This window comes from Passer domesticus, chromosome 7, assembly GCF_036417665.1.
Source record: "Passer domesticus isolate bPasDom1 chromosome 7, bPasDom1.hap1, whole genome shotgun sequence".
In the NCBI taxonomy this organism is placed as follows: domain Eukaryota; kingdom Metazoa; phylum Chordata; class Aves; order Passeriformes; family Passeridae; genus Passer; species Passer domesticus.
In genome coordinates, this window is record NC_087480.1 from 40,166,551 (window position 1) to 40,186,576 (window position 20,026).

Below are 20,026 nucleotides of genomic sequence, written 5' to 3' on the forward strand. Positions count from 1 at the left end.
AAGGTATATTTTCCCCTCATTCTTGCCAGAGCTATAATGAAATACCTTGAACAGATTCTCTGGCTAGTGAATCTTGAATAGAGAATTCCAGTTTCCTGACCCCTGCCCCTTACAAAGCTAATTTCCTTCAGGAACAAATGGGTTTGTATAGGAATTCATCATTTTCTCTCTTCACAAAAAAAATATTCTAACACAGAAGAAAATTCAGTCTCTGAGGATTTTTGAGCACAATTCCTTCTGCTTGAAATCTTTATCAGACCATCTCATTAGATGGCTCAATCTACTGCAGAAAGATCTTTAACCAGCTGCTGTACAGACTGAGGGAACTCATTGCAAGATTTCGAACACCTCCCTTAATCATCTCTCCTAATGAGTGCCTAATGATGGAAGGGGGAAACAGAGAGGCATTCATATTCCATTTCCTCTTTGAAATGTTTTCACCTGACCTTTCTTAAATGACCTTCAGATTAGGTTCCTAATAACTTGTAATTAATACTTTCCACATGCTGCTCTACATAGGAGATCTGCTGTCTTAGTCCTTTCCAATGCCCAGCAATTATTGTATCCAGCCACAACTGTGACACAACATGGGCAGTGTCTGTGAGGCCACCCCAAATTTATTATTTTAAAGATGATCAATACAAGTGCTGTGAGGCCACCCCAAATTTATTATTTTAAAGATGATCAATACAAGTGCAAAATACAACTCTAGAAAAAATGAATTTATAAATTGGTGTAAGATGTGCAAAGTATATTTAAAATATTCATTTTTATGACAGAATAATTTTGGAGAGTATTAAAGGTTATTATGAATGAGTCACGCTGAAAAATCTGTAGAGATGAATCTCATGCTGTCTTTCATAATCATTGCATGTTGAGTTAAAGATTTGCATTTTTTACATTGGAAAAGCCTTTGTTATTTATTACAATAAACATTACTATTACAGTAGTAATGTTGTTTATTGTACAATTATAATCATAATTGTATGTGGATTTTACATATAAAAGTAGGTAACTGGAATAGCAGATTTCTTTTTCAAGATTTAAGGAAGAGATAGTTATATCGGGGTATAAAATAGGCTTTTCCCTAAAATTATTCTGTGAGTGCAAGAGTTCTTTCATTAACAGGCAAATCTATGATTTCATCTACTCTTTTTCTGATGAATCTTTTATTCTAAAATCCATTATATATGTAGGTAGTGGAGGGCTGAGATGTAATGCTAGATCATTTTCCTGAGGTCCAAGCAGCAATGACATGTAAAAGTCTTCTAAGCACAAACTGTGGCTTTGGACAAAAAAAAAATGCATGTAGACTTAATAAATTTGAAAGTGCAAGCTGCAAAAAAGTGAATGGAGAAGGACTCAGAAGGGAACTTTTAGCATAGTGAGAGATTTTACAGAAATTTCTTCCTAAAATTTAGGCATTAGGAGATTATAGTGCATGACACAAGAAGCTGGTAAGTTTGATGGCTTTGTGACATTTTTTAATAAATGTTAAAAAATGGCACCACTACAATTCAGAGCCAGTTATAATGAGGCAATGGTTACCCTTTTTTACAATATTTACAGGATGCATTCATTCACCAAAACACTAAAATTTCTCTCTGGAATTACCAAGCGACCTACTACTGAGATGTTTCTCCATGTGCTAAAAATACTTTTGAATTTTTATAATATTTATTTTAGGACTGACTTCTCAGTTCTTACCTAAAAGCTGCATGAGAGAGGAGAGTCCGGAGACCCCCAGTGCTCACACCACCATTAACATTTATATCTCTTTGGGGCTATAAATGGCAAACTGCTCAAATGCTTCCTTTCCTCTTACAAAACTATCAGTATTATAACAGTGCTCCTAAGTGTGTGTGCCAGCAGTGTCACAATTCACTCCATTCCAGCAGCAAGCTGGTGTCTTCCTTGCATGGCAGTAATGAACAGATGGCAGGCTCTGCAACAAAGTGCTGACTTCAGACTTTGATCAAACAACTCATTTCAGCACTTGTCAATTGTTGGGATTTTTTGAATCGTGATCAAGATGCTTTAGGAGCTGAGTGAAGTCATTCAAATCTTAGGCTAAGGCAAGTGTGAATTACTTTCTTGTTCTATGATTCTGTATTGCCACTTTTTCTGAAAGTGAGGAATTAATCTATTGGAAGTCATGATTGGAGTAGGAAGGAGGTGTGAACCCAGGCAAGAAAATATCTCCTTTTATATGCATATGCAGCAACTCCATTACTTAAACCACAGCTCTCACTTGAACTCGCGCTGAAGTGATTGTCCAGGACAAATTCTGAGTGTATTTCAGACTCCCTATTCCATCCCAAAGATATAATTTATATTTTCTCATCCCAGGAGTAGTAAAGCACAAGTTGTGGGTTTAAGAGCATTTGAACAAAATGAAAACTGTCCTGTAGCAGTGACCTGACATTCACTTTTTCCAGTATCACCAATCTCTATGAAATTTTAGGTTGTCGCAACAGACAGGTCTCATTTACATTGGATCTCTTCTCTGCCTGTTCTGGGATTAGTAATGCTTCATTTTGGAAGAAGTTGTCCAATGTCTCTTGTGCCACCTATAGTAAATAAATGTTCACAACGTTCCAGTCCTACAACGTCCCAGAGGATGGCTGGTTCTTCCTGCTTTTATTTCAAATGCAGCACGCAGAAAACCTGTGACTATCCTTGCCTTTGTGGCACTGTCACTGCAGTTATTTTAAGTCTGCACTGCCCTGACTTACTTTATCAAGTACATGCTAATTTTTATTTCTCTTTTTTCTACCCATAGTGATTTGTTGGCTAAGTATTAATTGTTTGGCTGGTTTTTAGCTCTGCTGCTTCTGGTTATTTTAGTTTTATGTTTCATGCAGCTTTAGATTGAACTGTTTTAGTGGTGAGAAGTGGTTTAATGTCTGTCCTATAAGAAAACCTAAGGAGCTTGACATTCTGTGTCCAATTCCATTTTCTAGGCAGTATAAACTAAACTGGTGCACTCTCCTCAGTTCTTGAAGTCTGGGGATTAAAAATCTGTGTAATTCTGCTGGGATCCACATGCCTAGGCTCATGGGAACAACAGATATTCTTTCTAGAGGAGGATTCTTCCTCAAATTTCATGACAGATAAGTTATGATAACACCTTCAAATGTCAAAACATCTATTGAAGTTATGACAGAATTCAAATGTCTTCACAGTGATTCTGAATCTTTTTTAAATATCAGCAAAATCCATTTTTCTCTTACAGTGTTTTGGGAATGGTTCATTAAATGCCAACGTGTACCTGTTAAGAGGATCCACCTGATATAATGCCATGGAAATATTCATAAAACCTACTTCCTAGGCAAAAATCCTAATAGTGGGAATGCCTTTAGATTTGACTAGACTGGTCACTATAAACAAATTCAGTTCCAAATAATAATGAAAAATTTCACATTTTCAGTTAAAGCTGTTTATCATTTGTTGCTAAAGTAGGTCATTAGCAAAATCAAATCCCAAGTATCAGGTTAGAAAAAAACCTATATTTCTCAGTCTGACTCACAGACAGAAAATCTGTGACCTTTGAAGTCTTCAATTACTTCCTAGAACCTGAATTTTCACCTCCAAATTTCTTTACTGAGCTTAGTAAAGAACTTAGAGCAATCCCTCAGCTAAAGGTCATGGTGTTGTGTGGTGTTACCTGGGGTTTTATTATTTTCTCATAAACTATGACATTTATAAAATGTCAGCAGCCGAAGAAATCAGGGCTATATGAAAATGGAGGAAGAGTAAAAAAAACCCCAAAACTTGTTTACTTTGGCAATTGCATCAGCACTGGTTCAGTTATGAATGTAATCAAAACAAATAATATTGTTTACAGATATTATTAATTACTGTCCTGGCTTGCCAGACATTCATGTTGGTACACTTAGAAAAAGAAATTAAGTCATATCATACTTTATTTAACAGAGTGCTCGTGCCGTTTGCAGTGACCACAGAAAGCTCTCTCCTGACAGAACTAACAGTACATTCCACTTTCTGATCCACACTCAGGTGGCTCACCAGCAGGAAAGTAGATCTCCCTCATGTCCAGATAATGCAGAGACTGTTTTGGGGTGAGAGAGTGATAGTCACAGTGACAGATCCAAATGCTGGGGTGGCCGGAGGCAGAGGGTGAGGGGATGAAAGAGGGACAGCAGAGGGGCACGAGTGAGGAGCAGCCCTGGCTGCAGCAAGGAGCTCTTTCTCTTGTCCCTGCTGCCATCAGCTCCCCGTGCTCTCCTCACCCTGCTGCCCTGCAGCTTGGCTGCCCATTGACCCTCCATCCCAAATGCCAATTTGTGATTCTGGGAGGTGGAACAAACCCCTCTGCTTGCTAATCTCTGTGCACAGGCACACACTGTGATACCGGTGAGACACTGAGTGCTTGAGACCAAATCCAGCAGTGTAAAGCAATGGAAAGCCTCTGTCTTCAGTTGTATTTATGTATTGTTTGTTTGTTTTGATTTACAGCAAGATTGGGATCAGCTCAGTGACCAGCGTGTAACTGGTTTTCCTACTTCAACCTGGTTAATTTACACTAATGCTTGATTGAGTATCCTCTGACCCTTGATAAATACCTACTGAAATTAGAGATATAGAGAAAACAAAACAACTCTATATTTTAAAAATTTTTATAATCGATGTTTAGTCCCTGCAGCGAGTCAGCGAAAGGAGCAGCAGCTTTCCATCCATACTCCTTAATTCTGGATTTCACATAGATGCACTGTCTGCATGCCCAGAGCAAGGCAGGAGGATAAAAGGCTTTGGTTAGAAGCAGGCAGAGACCTGGGCACAGCTGAGGGGAAGCTCCTAAAAGAAAGATTTACATCTCCTTGAAACTATTGATTTTGGTGCTTTTCTGTTGGAGTTACAAGGGAGCTGTGGCAGCCCCCCTGTGAGAGCAGGTACACACCTTCCCTCAGGTGATCTTCAATTCAGGCAGAGGGGACACAGTCCTGGGGTATCTGATTGAAATTTTGGAAAGAGATTTGTAATCTGATGGAGAATCAAGAGTTTCTAGTGGCCTTTTCCAGAGGCAGAAGCTGATTAGAAATCAGGAGACAGAGTGGATAAAAGGGTGGAAAGGGAGCAAAAAGGGAGCTGATAGTAGGGACGGGGAAGTAAATTGAAAAGCAGAGAAATGAAAACAGAGGGTTACACGTATCCTATAGGGCAAATGGGGCAGCTGCCTGATTATGGTTCAGCTGGCAGAGATGGAAGTCAAACCAACAATCAGGATTAGGCTTGCTGGAGCATCTGGAGTCATGATAGCACAGGGGCTTTTGGTGGATTGGGGGATGTCTAGCCAGGTGAAAACCTAGCTGAATATCCCAAGGATTTGTGATGCATTTTCAAGCAAAAATTTTGTTTAATATAAAGGATTCTTTTGTCACCTACACTTCAAGTAATAACTAATTATAACTAGAAAAAAGCCCAACCTTAGGCTTATCCTTCTGTAAGGTTTTTGATGACTGGTTTGTCACTTGAATTCCAAAGAATTTTTCTGATCACATATGTTTATTGTGCAAAATATATGTGTAGATTCCTTCTGGTCTCCCCCACCCTCCACAAATTATCATATTGATAAACAAAGCTCCTCTGTAACTTCTCTTTTCAGTTAAGATCAGATCTGTGCCTTACACACACCAATGTAACTGATACTTCAGTTCTATTAGTGCAAATTAACATCTCTGTGGAGCTCATTTATTTCTGGGTATCACTATGTTATATGGAATTAAAGTGTTATTTGACATTAAATAAAAGGTGGAAAATATATTTTAACATTTTTTCTGAAATTGGGATCTAAACTAAACTGCTCTTTGGCTTTTTAAAATACGTTTGTTATTCTATTTGCCAGCTAAAATTGGTAAATAGCATTGAGAAGCTGATCCAGGTGTGTGGTTCCTGAAAAGACAGATGAACCAGAATGAAACAGACTCAGTTATGTGTTGGCAGTGAAAGGCAGTTAAACATCCTCCAGGAAACTTGGACTTCATTTTCTGCACTCTTTGCTAATTCAACAGATGTGTGGCTGCAATTTGGTGCCCCTTAAATTGTATTGTATGACTTTCATCACTTTGTTGGTGTGTTGGGTTTGTGGTTTTTGTTTTTTTTTAGGAAGTGAGATTCTGATCTCATTATCAGTGTAAAATCCTTGCAGTTAGAGTTGCACGTGTAAGGAAATGGGGTGTGAACAGTGAGTACTGATTTTGAATTGGGTTGATGATAGGGTTATGCTCTCTCTGCTATGATGTCATTGTAATGAGGTATTGAGACAAGCAAGGATTTTGCTAAGATACTGATGAGTATGGAGTAGTTTTGCACCTTTCCCCACGTATATCTATTTTTTTCTTGTTTAATGCAGTGGACTCATTGGTATTTTTGACCAGGCTCCCATGGTTTCTGCTAAGTGCACTAGCTCTTTTATCCATTCCAGCACTCTCTCTTGTTGTCCTTGAACTGGTAAGGCAACTTCACCTGCAGAGGAAGCAGGTCCTGCAGAGATAAATATGGCTTTGGAAAGGAGAGTTGATTGTCAGCCCTTTCTTTACATAAATAGATGTGTATAGGAGAGGAACTAACTCATAATTTTCAATGCAATAGCAAAGTTCGGAAGTGTTTGAAATAGACAAAGTATGATCATTAAACATGATGGACTTTTTCAGTATTTATTGCTAATATCTATGATCACACTCGGCCCTTTTTATCAATCTGGTTGCTCTATTCTTGAATTTGCAGTTTACAGATCCTCTTCACTTAGGGTCCCAAGTCCCATGTAACCTATAGGATCAGTGCTGATTTTGTGTTGTGTAATTGACAGTATTCATCATACAGTGCTGGTTTTGCTCTCTGCTTCAGAACTTTTAAAACTGGAAAATAATATAATATTCAGCAATTTGTAATACTTTGAAGAGACAATTTATATCACCAGGTTTAAAGATTCATGACTTGATTCTATAAATCACACTAAAAAGATTGGTTCACCAAGTCAGCCCTTGTCAAATGTTCTTTGAACTGAGAATAAAGGGTTAGAAAAATAAAACCTTCATGGCCTCGCAAAGAAAAAAATGAATTACCATCAGTTCTGTGCCTCCAGCTGTACTGTCCCTTCATACCTAGGAAGTTGTGCAGCTGCCTCTGTCAGCACTTTTCCATCTGGGCCCATTCTTGCTCACCTGTGAGCTGAATACTCATGAGCACAATGTCACAGGAGTACTCTGCTGCAAAGGCAGAAACTTTTTCAAATCTGTTTGTCCAGCTTTTTAAAAATATTCAAATATTTATTAGCTTCTTTCAAATTTTGTCAAATTTGACTGAAATAATTTACTCTTTCTTTGATTCATCTGGATGCTGCTGGAATTTGCTAAGATAGAGAAAATCATCCCAGATTAATGCAATGTCAGAGAGCAACCAGGAAATGACAAAAAAAAATGAGACTGAAGTCAAAAGTTCTGGAGCATAGACTATGTTGTGGGCACAGCCCTTTTCAAGACAAGAAACACATCCTATAAAGTATGAATAATATGAAAGTCAGTATAATAACATAATCATCTTCCCATGGAAAAAGAAGCAAATACCACTTGACAGAATCAAAAATATAGTGCAACTAAGAAGATGAAGCAGAGTTTGTACAAGCTAAATCTCCATAGAGCTAGAAGATCTAGCTAAGATGGAGCTTTATAAAGAAAGTGGGACTTTGGAAAGGGAAGTAATGGTAGGCAGCCAGCTGCACACTTTCAGTCACTCACTTTCTCCCACATCAAAACCTTGGTATGATTAAAGAAAATGACAGCTGATGTTTGGCTTTCAACAATGTACATAAAGAAGACATGAATGAAGTTTTCTGAATTAATTCCTGCTGTGATGTTTGAAAGCTTTTACACAGCCTGGACTTCCCTCCACCCTCTACAAAGGTAAATTGGGAATATTTTTTATGATTTTCATTAATGAAAGACACAACCCCTCATATACCTGTTTGCCTCTCTTCCAGGATGGTACTTGAATCGTGCTGTCTGCCTTGCAGCTACAAAATACTGTTAGCACAGGCTCAGAAGAGATGCAGAGGAGATCAGCCCAGGTCAAGGTAGTCATGGACTTGAATTCTCTTTCTCTCCCCTCTGCTGCCTCATCACTCCTTGTGGCTCACCCCAAACCTGTGTTGCTGTTCTTTGGGCATAGCCTATGTGGCCACAGCCTTGGATATAAAAGTTTTCAGCCTCCTTTTGGCTGCTTCATCAGTTATTAATTATTATATTATTCATATTATGTTGATGCTGTTACACCAGTCATTGATATTATTATATAAATTATTTCAAACACATATTTTTTCTTTCCCAGACTTGTGCAATAGAGACAAATCTAGTGCTTCTTTAAGACAGAGGAGTCCCTCTTGACATCATTCCTTATCTGTAACCCCCTGCTGACCCCCAGCACACTTAAGCCTGTACAGAACAAATAACAGCACAACACTGACCACTGTCCCCACAGCAAGGGAACAATAAACAGCAGCAGCAGAACCTCAAAAACAGCCACCTACTGTGAATTCAAGTGGAATTGTTTTAGAACATATGATCCCTCTGTCCTTAGGTGTTCAGAGAGGGATGCCTTTGATATATAGCACTGATAAGAGGCTTATTCCATTAAGCTACAGTGATTCTCACTTTCATGCATCATTTGACAGAGAAAATGAGAATTTGCAGAAATAATAGCTAATGTAAAGTATATCATGTCGCAGTGCAGTTAGACAGGTAGGAAATGCAGTTTATGTATTATTTCATAGTGTGGTTTGCACATTTTATTGTATGTGCACAGAAGAGATCCTTTAGGGTTGTTTTTTGTTCCATACCAAATTTAAAACTGCTAAGAGCATTGGGTTTGGATCAGGCTGTATCCTCCTAAGAGAGGGTAGGGTTTCAGTTTCACATAAATATTCCTACACAAGTCATAAAGGTTAAATTAAAACTGGATGAAGAAAATGAAAGCTGGAAACAGAATCATGAGGAAAATAAAATGGTAGTTGACTTAAATAACAGCTTCACAGTTCCACAGCCTACCTTATATCTTCAGACACACACAGGCACCACCTAAAAAATGAAGTAATGCTTCTGTGACATTTTTTGGCTGGGGCTCTTTCAAAAGCTTCTCAAACTAGTTCTCACCCTGCTTGCTGAAGTTCACACTGAAGAGGGATTTCTTCTGCATGCCTTTTACTTATGGGAGGATGGCATTGTAAATATCAAGAAAGTGCATTTTAATTAATTCCTTTGATTCCCAAGAACAGATTGGAAATGGTTAAATCTTTTGTTGCACAGTGAGTTGTGAAAGTCACTTGCAGTGGCAAAATACATCACAGCCTATTAAAATTTTCAAGCTTTTTGGACACATCATAAGCTCTAAGGTGGTGGATATTTTATTCCTGCTGCATTTAGTGCATCCATAACTTGATGGCCCTTGTGAGCAATAATGTGAATTGTCTAGCAGAAGAACCATTTACTATTATTTACAAAACTGTTTCTACAAGGAAATAAAGTGACTGCGGCAGCTTCTGTAAGGGAGGAAATAGTAAGCACTATTTTAAATTGTGGTATTTGCATCGTTGTGCATAAGAAATTAGGGGGTGGTGTTAGGAATTTGATTGTTTCCCACACTTCAGAAACAAGATATGAAAGAAAGGAGGGACAAAAGCTACATTCTGACACACCATGGTCTTAGATGAAGGAAATTTAGCTTAAGGAAAGTTAGTTTTTCATGAACATACTTCAAGTATTTTTACTAATCCTCACAGTTTCCTGGAAACTTTTCCTATACTGAGAATGTTTCAACTGCACTAATAAACAATCAAAACCTTTTAAATTTATTTGAAAATTGATGGTTTTCCCCTCTGTAGCCCTTAAATAGAAGATACAAAGGAGAAAATTAGGAGTGTGTGTGTATCGGTTCAGTAAGTGAAGCAATATCCTGGGATGTGTGAAACCCAGGTTTATTCCACTGGCCAGTGTGGTTTGAAGGGAAAAGTTCTTTTCTATGACCATGGAGATATCACCAGAACAGGTGAATTAAGGGACTCTGCTACATGCACAGGCAAAGTGAACAGCCAGCTTGCAAAAAGGACACACATTTTTCATCAAAATTTAGTTAGATACTTCCGAATTATTGTTATTTTGCCATAGGTAAAACAATAGAGTACTTTATTACTTCCATAAGATTTTCTTTACCTTGACCCTAACCATAAAGAATAAGCAAGTTTATATTAAAATTTTGTCAGATTTTCCAAAGGTCTTTTTCCTTTGTTTATTTGCTTATCCCTAAATTTAGCACACATTAGTGTTGCTACAGATCTCAATGCTCTGTTCCCTTTCTAGCCCCACACACTGTTGTATTTCAGACGGTCATGCAAAGGCTGAAAATACCTCATTGCTTTCACACTGAGGAAGAAATCTGCAAGTGGTCACAGAGTTCTAGAGTTGGAGCCTTTGCTTTTTAGATCACTTGATCCTCTGAGGATAGCAGAGAGCAGCTCTTTCTTCCTTTGGAAACTTTGATTATGAGAGAAATACCCAACAAAGTGCTAATTCTGAGAACTGGGAAAGCCTGTGCAGCATCACTAATTTTGCTTTCCACTGCTTTCTTTGCTGTGTAGCTTCCCTTGTTCTGTTACTTCCATGTTATGGCAAATAACTCCTACATTTCAAAACTATGGTTCTCGTTATATGTGACAGTGATCTGCAGTACAAAACTGATTTATAGACCATGTAAGCAAAATATAGGAGCTCAAGGTGTGGTAGAAAATGGAAGAACATTAGAACTCAGTGAAAAAAACCATGCATGTCTAAATAGTTCTTTCTGTACTTGCCTTGAGGCAATTTTTAACTACATTTTTTTCAGCTACTACATTATTTGGTGTGGCAGAAACCATTGAGAGAAATAGGGAGAGCATAACTGAAGAATGCAAGTCATCAAAATAGTCATAGCTTTTTACAACTTTGTATACTAATTTTAGAACATTGCAGACATCATTGCTTTCCCAGGTCAGCCATATGCATCAAATATGCTGTAATAAATTTTTCATAACTTCCAGTTCTGTTGCTCACATAACTTCCTAGGAGCCATCATCATCTTGTCTTTAAAACACAGCAATATAATCCAGAACCATAGTGAAAATATTCTAAAAGTCTTTGACAAGGAAGTAACAGTTTAACTTTGTTTGAAAGCTAAATATTTTAGTGGTTGATCTGATCTTTTTTTACAGTGTTTGAGAAAACTGTAGATTAGACCCTCCCCATTGTTCACAAATGTGAATTTTGTGAACTAACCATGCTTGTGTAAACAAATTCACACAACTCCTGTGGTGTGAATTCCAACCTACTTAAGAGGATCCCATGAAACTGTGCTAGGATCCTACTCCACTGTAAATACCATTGTAAGTACCATGCCATAAGGAAAAAGGTATTTTATTCTTAATTTCAGAATCCAGCCTGAGAGGTGATCAAAGAACTGAAAAATATCTCCTTATGTTAAGTATAATGGTTTCCTTAATGACCAGGAATGTACACTATCTTCAAGCTTTGTAGAAGGGATTTTGAAAGATGAGTTTTCTAACTCAGGAACTCTGTCCACAGGAAGTGAAACTCCTTTTGAACCAAAAATACCCATGAAATCTTTCAATGCAATCAGCTCAGTCATCACAACCCATTGTTTAATACAGAAGACACATGCATTTTCTCTTGGCATGGTTTATGAATAAATTCATTCTGAACTGATGAAGTTTATTGGTAAATACTCCAAATTTATTTTCTTGTTCTGCTTTTGATGTTTAAAGTACTCAAAAGTATGTGCTGTAAAGACTGCATGATACATTCTAAGAATTTGTAGCCACAAGGCTACTTTTTAAAAGATGCTGACATAAAAGTAATGTTTGTTTAGGGTACCAGACTAAAATGAAAATTTAAATATCTTATTTCTACAGGAATATAAAAAAATCTCTTATTTTTATTACAGTGGAGTATTTTCAGAGGAATCTGTTGTAGGAAATAATGATTTGGCTGTCGTGGACAATGAAAACTCAGATGCTGTAAACCAGACATTCTTCCAATAAACCTGAACTGGTACTTCCAGCTGGTTTTATGGAGATGGATAACATGGATTTTATGACTGCTCTGTAACGTGAGCTGGGCATTGGCCAGTGACAAAAGTGAATATCCTCATGGTGCACCACCATTATCAGTGATGTTACAGCACCATCTGCAGGCCCAGCTGACACTGAGGCACGATAAAGGAATACCAGTTACACCCACAGAACAATTATTAGTTCCTCTTTGAACTAATACATACAAATACTTCAAACTATTTATGTAAACTTTAAACTAACTATGTGTAACTAAAGTACAGCCTGTAGAGCATTTCATTGCAGTGAAACTCTTCTGTCTACTGTGTAACCTGAACATTTGCAGGAGTGCCAGAAAAGTGAGTCCTGTTTATATTCATCCTTCAGTCCAGTATAATTAATATGGTCATTTCAGTGCATGCTTATTTTTAATGGAGAATTTAAGACATAGTACAAAATCTTATTTCGCCTTGTAATGCCAAGTCATAATATGAGAAAAATCTTCCTTCCCAGAATTTCTTTAAAAAATCAGCTCAGAAGGTATTTTGGGTTTTAAGAATACTTGTAAGAAGTTCCTGTTTTGAAGTACCTTTTGCATACCAAAATTTTGTCCTTGTATGGCCCATTTTGCTGAAACCTGTCCAAATGAGACAGTGCATCTGCCTGACAGTGGCAAATATATGACAATTTGCTAAATATCTCCTAAATGAATCCTTCTTGACTGCCAGGACTGAGAGTAAATCCCTGGGGGTCCAGCAGAAAGGTGAAGGGTTTGTCAGGAAGAGTATAGTTTAGATATTCCCACTCTTCCCACTCAGGAAAGTAAAGGTGATTTGAAATTTTATTTAACCCTGCTCTTTGCATCTTCTCATTATTTTAGAAATGAAACGTGATGATGTACTTTTGAAACAGTTATGCCAGAGGACTAGACACCTTTGCATCTGGATTTGCAGATGTCTTTGGCCAAGCTAGATAATGAGAGGTAAGTGGATCACTATGCTGGTATTTCTTTGGAATTGCCTAAAAATGAGGATTTAATCTCTGTGGAACTCATTGCATAGTTTCCTCAGTAAGATATAATTCTTTACATTTTTTTCATTACAAGCTCTGAATGAAGATGATTTCTCCCCTCATTTATGGCAACTTATCTTTAAAGGTTTAGTAAAGAACCACAAACCTAAAAATACAGATGGTGAAACCTGTGCTTGGGTCAGGTCGCTCTGAACAACCCTGGGAGCTCCAGTGGTCAGCACTGCCTTGTGCCTCCTTGAAATACAGTGTAGCTTTAGATAGTGAAATTATTTACCAAGTACAGCAGCACATGGACTGGAATTCAGATGTACACAGTCACAACTGAAAGTCTCAACTAATCTCCAATCTGTCCTCAGAGCACCCAAAAATCCACAGTGTTTCTCAGGGTCTCTGTGTAGTGCCTCTGCACAGCAGCAACTGTGTGGGAAAGGCTGCCAGCTTCTCCCCGTCTCCCCTAAACTCACCTCCCAGTCAGAACAGTCAAACAAGGTGACACTTTGATTCATCTCCTAGAGATCTGAGGGGCATTCATTGCTCATGCCTGATGCATAGGAGTGACATTAAAATATGTGGCAGCACCCACAGGGAGATGAAGGCAGCACTCTGTCCAGGAGAGGGGAGGGATGGTTCAGTGCCTTTCCCAGCCAAGGGGGTTCTGCTTTTCCTCGTCCTGTGTTCTGACATCCTGTGGTGAGTCCATGCACTGAAGAACATGGGACACACATGGTCCCACTGGTGCAGGAACGTTCCCTGTCCCTGCAGTGAACTGAATTACTGCCAGGGGCAGATGAACAGAAACACTCAGGACTTTCTATGTGCACGTCCCCCTGTGCAGACAAAACTAGAAGCTCGTGTTCTAGCAAATAATGAAGCTTTATAAATGTTATTTTTGGCTGAATTAAATTACAGAAGTTCATGATTAAGCAAGAGATGAGGCAAGAAAGACTCCAGCATCCTGCAGCTTTTATAGGGCTCCACATAAGGCATTAGGAGACACTAATCCTGCAGACAAGTTGTTTATGAACTACCCACACATAAACATCCATAATTAAATTTATGTTAATTTTTGTTGTAACTGATCTAAGTAACTCCTTATTGTCAGAACTTTTAATTATAAAATATAAATTAGCTAAACATCTCTAATACAAATAGCTACTCTGATTTATTCCAATAAAAACCTAGCCAAGTACTAAACTTAATAAAGAAAAGTGATGCAGTTCTGGTTCTTGTGCCCATGATAAATTTAGTTAAGAATCCAGACACAGCAGCAGCAAACAAATATTGAATCTCTGATTCCAACCTCTGTCTAAGCTACCTTTTGTTTGTTTGTGTTAAAATATAAACTCTCTCCTTGCTGATTCCAGATCTTGAACTGAATTTTTCACACTGCCCTATGTGCATATTAATAACAGTTAATTATAGTAAAGATAAACGAGATAGCAAATTGCTGTAGCATTATTAGATTATTCTCTCTACTATGCTCCCAAGTACATAGTTATATTTGTACTATATAACTATTGTTTATAGTTACAGATAGTTTATAGTTCATATGGATACTGTGTGATTAGATCAGTTAACAGGATAAGGGGTGAACTTTGGTCTAGCCCTTTAAAACTGGGACAGCAAATTGTGTAGTAAATTACTTCTGTTACTCAACTACTGTCACTTTCCACAACCATGTGACCCAACACCTGCTAGTTACCTGTCTTTATTTCTGCAGTAAATAGCTATTCTGTTTTTGAGTATGTTTTTATGGCCCTGAAATAGAAGTGTAGAGAAACGTAGATGTGGGATGATAACTGAGGAAAAGTGTGACCAGTAGCTAATTACTCATTGCTAAGAGAATAGCTGCACAGTTGGCAGCTGCATAAAGCTGGATTCAGTCATAGTCATTTAGTCAAAGAACACAAGCAGGAAATACCCAAGGTCAACGCACCATGTGTAATAAAATCAACCTTCACGTGCAACCAAGAATGAAAGAGGAAAGTGTTGCCTTGCAAAACACGTGGAAATTAGCACTCCTGGGTACTTGGGTAGCAAAGGCACTGCCATCAATATCAGATGTTCTTTCTGGTGGAGACTGTGGGGCACTGGCAGCTTGCCACAAACTCCTCTCCTTGTCTATCTCCTTGAGAAAAGTGATGCCACTGACTCTTAGGACCCCACCTGAGGGACATTAAAGAAGCTGAATGTGACATGAGAGAAGAGAGGGAGATACTAGGGACTGCAGGTAGAACTATTTTTCCTTCTTCACTCCCCCCTTTGCTGATAACAAATTAAACTAATAGCTGTTTTCAGATAGGACATTTTTGTTAGACTAACAAAAAATTCTTGGCTTCTTGCAGTGTGCTCCCCTTTTGTCCCATGACAAGTTTTATTGCACTTCACTTCCATAAAATCAGAGAAGGAATTGTGCTGTTTATATGTGATTAATTATATGGCAGCCATATTTCTGTATGTACTTTAAGAAAAAAATTGTATAGCAGATAACTAGGAGACAAGCAAATTCTAGGATCGCTGTTGCTGTTCACTTCTCTTTGGAAGTTATTTTTAAATCCAATGTGCACTTATGTAAAGAAAAAAAGAGCCTAAAATTCTTCTTCAATTTTTCACATATTTGGGTTTTTTTAATTATTAATATTCCAGTGGGGAAAACAAAGTGCTATTCCTCTGTAGAATTAGCATTTTGACGAGATTACCTCAGTCTAGGTGTAATTTGAATCAGAAAAGGACATATACAAAGATTTTACACTACACTAGCAGATAAATACTTTATACATTTCTTAAATTAATTCCATATGCTCCTTAAATATGTGCAATTGTTATTAATATACTTCTTCAGTGCTTTATGCAAAAGTGCTTGATTCTCTTCACAGTTAATTAAGCCCTTTGCTGTGCAAATTGCTGTAATCATTTTAGTAGGCAGTGGTTTTAACGATCACAGACCATGTCTTTTACTCATAAAAATCTTCTTTTAAATTTTGAAAAACTGAATGTAGATCTTTCCAACAGTACATATCAAGATAATTTTATTTCCCCACTCTCTTGTCTCCAGCACCAATCCATGTCACACCTCAGCAGCACACATTTAGATGAGCTCCTATGTGTAAACCAGAAAAGGGCTGCCTGGGTTCTCTGGGAAGCCAAATGGTGCAGGTAAGAGGAAGCACAGGCAGCTCTCTGCTCCTTGGGTGGTTTCAAGACAGCTTTTTTTCACCCATAACCCAGTAACAAACTAGTACCCACAGAAACTGCAACATCTCTGCCTCTCTTTACAACCACTGAGAGCAAGTTTCACCGCGATGCCCAAGTTCATCCTCCAAATACTGTGGCATGTGGGATTGAAATTCAACAGACGTTCAAAAAAGAGGAGTGGAACGGTTACATGCTCACCTCACAGATCCAGGGCTGTCCCTGGGAGCCCCTGGACAGCCTGCAGGAGGTGGGGCTGGGACTTTGCACAGCCTGTTCTTCTCAAGGACAGGTGAGTGTGTGCTGAGCCAAAGGGCTGCAGGACACGGCAGAGCCCTGTGGGAGCTCCTCTCCGGGACACGCTGCCTTCAGCCCAGGTGGGTGCATCTCCTGCTCCTCTCCACTCCAGCTCAGCTTTCTATGGACATTTCCCCAATCTGCCTAAAAGCTGGTTTAATAAGCCAAGGCTAAGTAGCAGAGATGCTGTGATGTGTTTGCCATCTGGTGGTTTGGGGTTAAATCAGCCCCATCTCGTGCTTTCTGGCAGCCTTCAAACACACCTAGCATTTCCTCAAACGATTATTTAGACATTTGCCATTTGTGGGAGCACCTTCAACAGCCTGCACTTCAAAACCTATTCCTTTGAGAATCTGGGAAAATATCAAAGCATTGCTATGATGTGAGGGGTTGGTTTTCTTAGTTTCCTTCCAAAATCTGTGATGGGATAGGGCAGAATTAGAACATTGTGAGGTAAATTTTCACTCATGAGATCCCAAATCTTTTTCTAATAAATAAGGAAAAGATAATATAAACAGGAGTGTTAAGAAACAGTACCATATGAATTTTACTTTTTCTAATGCCTTTCCTGCTTTTCTCTACTCCTTTTCAGTCATCTTTTTTTTATTATTTAATAACACCTAATTATGGGGGGAGAGTTTAGCACATATGAAGGAATGTTAAAGTCTGAATGTAGTTGAATGTGTATGCATTTGAATAATCAGTGTATCCCAAGACAACCTAATATGCACAGCATTTTGCTACAAAATTGGTTTTAGAAAAATAATTTTCATAATTACAGTTGTTTTGGTTTAATGGTATGGGTAATTATTGTGGGTAAGTATTTATTTCTAAAGTATTGTTCTTTTTTCTGTGGAAAAATTTAATAGGAGTATTGTATTTTGAGAGCTTCTTGGCATTTTTAAAAAGTTATAACCAAGATAAACTATAACTATTTTTGAAGACATAGGTAATCTTTCTCCTTAGCAGCATGAATTTTCTACTAATCTTGTAATAACTCAATCAAATTGAAACAATAAATATTCTAGCTGCCTGTGAGAAAAGTCTTCTCTGAAGTTTTGTTCTTTCCACCGTGGACTTAGAATTTCATCTAATGGAATTGCAATGTCAAAACTAACAGAAGTCAAACACTTTGACAAAATATTTTTAGCTTCATCAAGAAACCTGAAGTACAGAAGTACTCTTAGAGCATTGAAAATTACCTTCTGCTCTTTTATTTTCATGTGCTGAAATTCTTATGTTTCAAATAACAGTCAAGCAGTTAATTGGTACAGAAGTGCCTCTTGACTTCTGATGTCATAGTGACCATGTTCTTTCTTCCATTACTTTGTTTTTTGCATCCTGGATATTTCATATGTCATGATGCCAAAAGAGCTAAAAACCTAAGAAGGAAGATGGTTAGAGCTAAGCTATTACTTGCTATGTTCTTAATGTTTTACAGGTGTGTGGTACATGTGAGCTGCATTAAACTGCTGACCAGTTTATCACAGAATATTCTTATGCCCTTTTTCTCTCAACCTCCAGCAGCTGGACATTCCTTGCAGGTACTGTGGCCCTTGGAGCAGATTTGTTCGAACAGGAGGAGGAATAGGGAGGGACCTTAACTCCCAACCCTCTTCTGCTGCTGAAGGGGCAGGAAAAGAAGTTGAGCTGAGCCCAGGAAAAGATGGGTAGGAGCTTCTGGGTTTTATTTGTGTTTCTGTTTCTCACTACCCAAATGTATTTTAAATAGCAATACATTTAAATTCATCTTGGCCAGCTTTGTTCTGTCCTAGATGGTATCCAGTGAGTGATCTTCCTGTCCTTTACCTTGACCCATGAACTCTTTCATCCTATTTTCTCCCCTTGTCCCCCTGAGGAGAGGGCAAGTGGGGTGAGCATGTGGGTCAGTGTTTGGATGCTGGCCACAGGTTATCCACCACACATTATCAGTTTTACTCAGATTAAATTATAGTTGAGCATAAATTAAACTTTTACTTTGCATTTCTATTGCATATTCTAAAATTATTAAATCAAATCTCTTTTTACAGGCTGTCTGTTCATTGCTACAAGTGGCAGAGTATTTTTAAACTTATCAAATAGAAAGATCAATGTCCTGTTGCATTTTCCTTTGTGTTAATACACAATTCCTCTGGAAAAGACTTAAAACAGAAAATCAAGAACCTGTGAGCTGGTCCTCAGATTCTCCATGGGAGCAGAGGTAGGATTCCTGATTATTTCAGTCCTCCTAAATCTGTCATTTCTTTGTGGAGCAGCAAGAAACTACTAAAGAATCTACCAAAAAAAACCCACATGCTTGTATGACTGGGATGAATCTACAGTTTCAAAGATGGTGGTAAGAAGTGTTTAATTTTGCTGTTTGATTGTGAGCTGCACATTGCATCTGCTAAATAGTGTCTTGGCACAAAAAAAATCTGAAAAAAACCCTGATTTACTATACTTTTGCTTCTCCCTTTCAAATACATGTAGAGACCAGAAAAGCACTTGAACACAATTAACTTGCCCTTCTCTCCAGGTGGCATTCTTGGGTGTTAGCAGTTCATGGTGTGAGGGGTACATGTGATTATCTCCTTCTCCCTGTAAATTGTGGAGCATCTCGAAGGCTTAGATAAACTTCTGTATTGTTTCATTGAAGGAAGCCAAAATTTGAAACGGGTTATTATGGAAATCACAAAGAACTACCCAAAGCTACAGTATGTGCACAGATCCAGTATTTATACTTTACCTGTCTGCAGTCTGGGAGGATGGGATCCTTCAGCTGAAGCCATTTGAAATATATGGATCTAGATTAGCACAGTTGTTTAAGGCATTCTTTACAGAGATAGTGGCTGGCAGGGGGCACTTCATCTCAAAGTCTGTCTGCATTAGTGTTTTATAGAGCCTAGACAATCACTTTCAGCCATGCATTAAATTTTTTATTTATCACAATAGCCTCTAAGACTATGAATCCATAATCAATCATAATATTTCATTAACTTGGGATGATCCAATTATGTGATAACTTTTTGTAAAGCCTACAGGAAGTCAAAATGCCTTTATATTTCATATTTATTACAATATTTAAATATAGATCTGAATCATTTCTGTTCTCTCTGATGAAATTATTGCTTTTAACAGTGTATTTATTTATTTTCATTTATTTCTTACTGTTTCTATCATACTGTGTTTTTCTTAGGAAGAAAAGCCTGAAAATTTATTAAAGAAATTTTAAATTTTTGTCTTTGATAAAAATTTTTGCAATTTATTCTAAAATGAAACAATAGGATTCTTTTAATAATAACAAACTGAAAGGAATCCTGAAGAATCAGAAGCCTGAAGGTGGGTTTTATCGTTGTGTCACAGAGGAAAACAATTACAAATTAGCTGCTCTTCTGACAAAATATCTGCACTTCT

At 37.8% G+C, this 20,026-nt stretch overlaps 1 protein-coding gene across 1 annotated transcript in view; it reads left to right on the forward strand.

Moving 5' to 3' along the window:
- The window catches only part of LOC135304940 (beta-1,3-galactosyltransferase 2-like), a 577,146-nt gene that overhangs the window by 542,045 nt on the left and 15,075 nt on the right, over nt 1-20,026 (forward strand). The window contains 5 exon segments of the mRNA XM_064427917.1: nt 8,000-8,092; nt 12,993-13,094; nt 18,075-18,177; nt 18,664-18,833; nt 19,809-19,951. The gene's annotated coding sequence lies outside the window, so the exon portion shown is untranslated.